Source organism: Benincasa hispida, chromosome 9 (genome assembly GCF_027475165.1).
Source record: "Benincasa hispida cultivar pf3 chromosome 9, pf3_genome.v1.1, whole genome shotgun sequence".
In the NCBI taxonomy this organism is placed as follows: Eukaryota; Viridiplantae; Streptophyta; class Magnoliopsida; order Cucurbitales; family Cucurbitaceae; genus Benincasa; species Benincasa hispida.
Window position 1 is genome coordinate 63,080,997 of NC_143486.1, and position 6,820 is coordinate 63,087,816.

The window sequence follows — 6,820 nt, forward strand, 5'->3', positions numbered from 1 at the left end:
TCAAGGTGTTCATGTTTTACAAGCTAGTAGAGGGACCTTATAGACCTATAGATCATGAGCTCCAACGATTAAGATTAACTGGAAAAACTCTTTAGACCAATTAATCAGTACTTGTTAACTACGAGTCACACCACTATAGCTCGATAGTTGCACTCTTCTCACTGTAGAAATATTTGTGTCCACATGATTTAACAGTAATCAATAAGTTTGTCCTTCACAGGTTGTTCGTAATACCGACTGGGTTCATGTGTTGTTTTACCCTCGATATTATGTCTTGTTTCTTACGTTCCAACAGATTCTCTAATGAACAATTGATTTATGATCTAATCACTAAGCCGGATCCCTCTCGAGCCAGTGAAAGGGTGGGGCCCTTTGTTCAAGACCTGTATACAGTACTTAACAGAACAACCTTTCTCTTATCCCTAAATCGGGTAGACATGAATTTCATCTTGCACCCTATGTCCCAAGCTATTTACTCGATCTTACCTCTGAAATGGAAGGCTTATTGAGCCAATGTTGTTGAGCCAACGCTGTTGAGCCAACCCTCAACTATGCAAATCTAAGGATAATCTTGAATAAACAGGAGTTCGTAGTTAGCTCAGGATAAAGATCAAGTTACCTAGGTCATCGAAGTGAAATAATCAGTCTTAAATAGTAAACAACGTTAAAAGGTAAGAGTGACTTATTTCTTGGTCCGATCTTATGCAAACTCATTACATAGGACGCCCCCACTCCTCATGTCATTACATGAACGAATCCTGGATCACTTCGTCTATAGTATCTTTACAACAACTTGTAATAGCTATAGAGTAGGCCACATCCAATAGTGTTACCAGTATAAGGTACCCAATCTTAATCATGTACTATAGAACGTTTTGGTTATTTACTTGAACTTGATCCATCTTTATATCTCTACATAAAGTTCAAATGTTCATATAATAGTCATGAATCTTAGTTTATTGGATTTACATTCTATGAATGCAATTAATAGATTCAATACTTTTATTAAAGAAATGTTGAATAACATCTTTTATTGATAATAGTGTTGGGTTTTATGTCCTAAAACTCGCCGTTTGTAAAATGATAAACATTTTGTATAATCAATATACTTATTATTGATTTATCAAATTGTATGAAAGTCTAAATCCAATAAACTAAGACCCATGACTATTGTATGAGTACTTAAACTTTATGTGGAGACATAAGAGTGGATTAGGTTCGAGTAAATAGTCAACATGATCTATGGTACATGAATAAGGTTGGGTACCTTATTCTGGTAACACCATTTAAATGTCTGTAGTTGTTACAAAGAGTTGTAAAATGCTACATACGATGTGATCCTAATTCGTACATGTTATGACATGAGGAGTAGAGGTGTCCTATGCAATGAGTTTGCATAAGATCAGGACCAAGAAATAAGTCACTCTTACTTTATAACACTGTTTACTATATAAGACTGACAATTTCACATAGATGACCTAGATAACACGATCTTAATCCTGAGCTAACTATGAATTCCTGTTTATTCGGGATTGCCCTTAGATTTGCATAGGTGTGGGTTGGCTGAACAGTGCCGACTCAATAAGACTCCCATTTTAGGGATAAGACCGGATAGATAGCTGGGGACATAGGGTGCAAGAGGGAGTTCACGCCCCCTACTCGATTTAGGGATGGGAGAAAGGTTGTTATCTCAAGTACTGGATCTAGGTCTTGAACAAGAAGCCCCGCCATCTCATTGGGTTAATAGAGTTTGGTTTAGTGATTGGATCACAAAACCAGTTGTTCAATAGAGGATCAGTAGGAACATAAAGAATAAGATGTAATCTTGGGGGAAAACAAATATTTGACCCAACTGTTATTACAAACAACTAGTGAAGGGTTGACTTGCTGATTATGGTCAAATCATGTGGACATAATATATCTATAGTGAGAGGAGTGCAACTATGGGCTTTAATGGAGTGACCCATTAGTTAACGAATGGGGATTAATCTGATCTAATGAGCTTAGCCAATTAATCTCGGATCGTTGGAGCCCATGATCTGTAGGTCCACGAGGTCCCCCTACTAGCTCGTAACGGACTAGCTCTAGAATAGTGTGATAAGTTAATTTGAATCATTCAAATTAGAATTAAGGGAATTAGTAATTATATGAGATATAATTTCATGTTGAATTTGATAATTAAACAGAATAAGAGAATTTATATATTTGAATATGATTCCAATATATAAAGATGGATATGTGTTAAAATTAATTTAATATTTGATATTAAATTAATTAAGTTTTATTTAAAATTAATTTATGAAATTAATTTTATTTTCAGTTTTAAAATCAAAATGAATTTTAAAATAAAAAAATAATCTTTGAGATAAAATTGAAAGAGAAAAACAAAAACATAAAATGGAAAAAAACTGATTTTCCATTATCCATCTTTCAAGTAGCTCACACAAGTGACATTCCTTTTTCCTTGTCTTCTCCAAGCATGAGCTGCAACTCATGCAACTCTCTCATTTTTATATTGATATGCAATATAATGAAGAGATTAGAGTAAAAATCGGGGATGCAATCTCTAGAGAATTTTAGAGAAAATTCGAATTGAAGAAAGTGTTCTTCATCAAGATTGCTGTTGTGAGCTTTTCTTCTTCCCTTGATTCAAGCTTGTTTTGAGTCCCACAACTCAATCTAGAGTACTGAGAGAATAGTGAGGAAGATCTTGAGGTGGTCTACAAGAAGATTTGGAGAAGATAGCAACTGGAGAATGGAGCTTTGAAGAAGTTCTACAAGAGGTATGTCTTGAAACTCACTTGTTTTCTGCAAGAGCATGCTTTATATTTTGCCAAAATTAGTGAATTAGAGTACTTAGATGATCTTTGTGCTTCTGCTATTGCTGATACAATCTTATAATTGGTATCGGAGCATTATATAAGCATTCAATTTGGTTTAATTTTGGTTTCGTGGTTGTTTTATATGAGAAATATGAAACTAATGCACTAATATGATTTTCTGAGTTTTAGCATTTTAATTCTCTTTAATTTCTCATTTAAATTTGTTATTGACTCTTGTTTGATGAGCTTTTATGTGTTAGCAAGAGTCTATAATTTATTTGGAGTCATTAGAGTTGAAATTAAGACGAAATTGAAAAAACAAGTGAAGGAGGCCGAGCTGCTGTTCCAGTTTTTTCAGCTTCTGCTCAAAATCGTTCTTGAAGTTCAATTGCTAAGCGATCGTATAGCTCTAGATGCTACACATGTGAAGAAAAGGTAGATGATCGTATAGCAATGGGCACTGGTCGTTCTGATGTTGTACGTTAAATGATTGTGTGCCGACGGGAGTTAAACGATGCATTCAATTTGCTATACGATAGAACGAAGCGATCATTTAGCTTTGGCGTATGAACTAAACGATACGTTGAATTTACTATACGATGGTGCTACACGATCGTTTAGCTACGATGTGCGCTAATTGATGCGATGATATGTGATGGCGGAAAATTGGAAGTCAATTTTACTCGACAACAAAAATCCCGTGGACGCGTTATGCGATGCATGTTCCTAAGATATACGTTGATAGTCATATGTTGATGGTCATGTGTTGGACTGATAATGCGCTAATGAATGTATGCGAAGCCATACGTCCTACCACAAGTTTTCTTGCGTTCATGCCAAGTATAACATGAACGCAAGTTTCTCGAGTAATCCGAGGTCAAACACAAGGACTTGTAGCTATGTGTTTGAGGTGATGTGCATACGGTAGTTTAAATAAAAGAATGGAGGGGATGTTGCTACGTTAATCCTACTTCTACTCCTAGCTAACAGACAACGCAATAAGAATATGCATGAAAGGTAGAGATACGACAAACCTTGACATGAAATAAATATATGAGAAAATAGATAAAATGCGGAGATGTTATCATTGCAACCGTTAAGAGTGGCTGCAAGGACAACCCTAGTCGATGCAAGCCAATGCGATCGTGCTACACTCATGCACAACAAATAATTTTCTAATGCAAATACGGTGCTCCTAAGTCTAGGATGCATGTGTTGAATGCAAAGTGTCCATAGAGCTTATTCCTAAGTCTCTACTCTTGTCCTATGCGATGATGCAAAATGCATAAAGGCAAGGTGAACGCGTACAATCATATCCTATCTCTAGGATGCATGCGATGGGTTAGTAGCAAACAATGCTTATTCCTAAGCTTATATCTCTTGTATTATGTGTTCTAATATGACTCTCCTAAGCCTAGGTTTGGACTTGACCTTCCCAAGCCTAGATCCTATCCTTAGACTACCCTCCCGAGTATCCCTAATGGACGAATGAAGCATACATACTACAAGATAATTGCATGAACTTGGTTGACGCAAGGTTATTACTATCCCTAGTGAACAACGCATACATTGCTTAATGCGTCCAACCACTTACCCTCTCGGGCAGTTGATTATTGCTGACTTTACTCATAGACAAGCAATGCGTAAGCCTATAGACAAGCGTTGTAGCAGCTTCACACTAAGCAAATAAGATTACTCACATACTCGAGCAACGCACCTCTCGGTGGGTTGCTACATGCTTCATATTCCTAATCCACATGACTAAGTATACAATACCCAAGCACTCCCACTAAGTTTTGCAATGAAAGTAAAGATGCTAAGCAAAGAAAATAGAGATGGAGTTGAAGAAGATAGAGAAGTGCGTTGAAAATAAATTGTATTAATTCCTTAATTTGAAAATGTCATACAATACAATATGAGAAAAGAAAGGAAAAGGAAATGACCGGCTGGAAGCAATGATTTTCTCCCAGCAGATGTGCGTCAAGGCTATCGGTGGTGCCATGGATGGGCGGGGGAGCTGACTCTCTCGAGATCTAGCTCCGGTCGAAGGCTCCGATCGTCACTTGGAATAGATGAAAGAGGTAAAGAACTCTCAGCGTCTTCTCATGCATTTTGTTTGGATCACAAGGATCCGCCCTAGGCGAACCTCAGACGAACACCTTGGATTACTTGAAGTTTTGCTCATCGGCTTCTATTTATAGAGCTTGGGTCACCGAGAGCATTAATTGGACTGCTCTGTGTCAGACATTCAGTGCGTTAGTCCTTTTCTGAACCTTTTCCACTAATGGTGTGGTAGGTGAAGTATCAACATTAGCTTTGGATTTTCTCGAGGTAGATGCGTTGATGCGTTCATTCCACCTACCTTGCGTTGATCCCATTAGAATGTATTGTCGTGTAGCCACAATCATTCAAGGGCCGCATTCGCCTAATACGCAACTGTACATGATGACTGTAATTGCCTAACGAGCGCAATCCCCATGCGATGGACGCATGCGGCTGATCACCGCAACACCCAGGCGTTGATCTATACGTTTGTGTTGCAATGGAGAGTTTCTCCGCACGCGGTCATCTATGCGGTGGTCTGGTTTCCATGTTTGCTTTCATTTCTTACATTGGCTACAAAAATAGAGTATTGAACGCATAATTAACGCAAAGTAACCAGTTAGCTGAGATTCATCATGCTGATCGACGAAAACTCTTTTTCTCGTGAATTCCTAATATGATTGTCGCATATTCTGCCTAACAACCTTCATAATTCTAAGTAAAAGGCCTAAGATGACATGCATTTTTGCATGTCATCACACCCCCAAACTTAAAATCATGCTTGTCCTCAAGCATGCGTTATATTCAAGAAATTCTAACTCACCTTCATGCTTTCCTTCGCGATGACCAGCTTCTCATAATATAATTTACACACACCTCTGACCATCACTGCAATGCTCTCCTGCACTCTGGTTGCTTCTTCAAAAAGATCTCTTCTAAGTTTAAATCCAGCAAGCCTTTGCTCAAAAACGTTTTCTTCATTCACCGCAATATTGTGCTTAGCTTTTGAGAATGCATTCATTCACCGTAAATCATTTTCCAATGCAAATGCGGTGCTCCTAAGTCTAGGACGCATGTGTTAAATGCAAAGTGTTCATAGAGCTTATTCCTAAGTCTCTACTCTTGTCCTATGCGATGATGCAAAATTCATAAAGGCAAGGTGATTGTATACAATCATATCCTATCTCTAGGATGCATGCGATGGGTTAAAAGCAAACAGTGCTTATTCCTAAGCTTCTATCTCTTGTATTATGCATTCTAATCTAACTCTCTCGATCCTAGATTCTGACCTGACCTTCCCAAGACTAGATCCTATCCTTAGACTACCCTCCCGAGTATTCCTAACGAACGAATGAAGCATACATACTACAAGACAATTGCATGAACTTGGTTGACACAAGGTTGTTACTATCCCTAGTGAACAACGCATACTTTGCTTAATTCGTCCAACCATTTACCCTTCTGGACAGTTGATTGTTGCTGACTTTACTCATAGACAAGCAATGCGTTAGCCTATAGATAGAAGTTGTAGCAGCTTCACACTAAGAAAATAAGATTACTCACACACTCGCGCAATGAACACCCCTCGGTGGGTTGCTATATACTTCATATTCCTAATCCACATGACTAAATATGCAATAACCAAGAACTCCCACTAAGTGTTGCAATAAAAGTAAAGATGCTAAGCAAAGAAGATGGAGATGGAGTTGAAGGAAATAGAGAAGTGCATTGAAAACAAGTTGTATTAATTCCTTAATTCAAAATATCATACAATACAATATGAGAAAAGAAAGGAAAAGGAAATGACTGGCTGGAAGCAAAGATTTTCTCCCAGTAGATGTACGTCAAGGCTGCCGGTGGTGCCATGGATGGGCAGGGGAGCTGACTCTTTCGAGATCTTGCTCCGGTCGAAGGCTCTGATTGTCACTCAGAATGGATGAAGGAGGTGAAGAACT